Raw genomic sequence first — 275 nt, 5'->3', positions numbered from 1 at the left:
CTTCTTGGCTGAGGTCGCGTCCTGCGATCACATCAGTGACAATTCTGGATTTTGTGCCAGAAGACCAGAGAGAAGAGATGAGGACCCGAATCATGGGTATGCTATCGGAGATAATTGATGAGATAGATGAAGAGGAGCCGATTGGAGTTGAAACCAATGGCAAACCTGAACATAATGATGGCGGTGAGGCCAGTGCTGGAGCACAAAGAGTTTAGGGTGGTGGAGACCCTAATTCGAGTGATGATGATCAGGAGGAGTACCTAGAAGTGGTGGAG

Source organism: Camelina sativa, chromosome 9 (genome assembly GCF_000633955.1).
Source record: "Camelina sativa cultivar DH55 chromosome 9, Cs, whole genome shotgun sequence".
In the NCBI taxonomy this organism is placed as follows: domain Eukaryota; kingdom Viridiplantae; phylum Streptophyta; class Magnoliopsida; order Brassicales; family Brassicaceae; genus Camelina; species Camelina sativa.
This window is presented reverse-complemented; position numbering follows the sequence as displayed.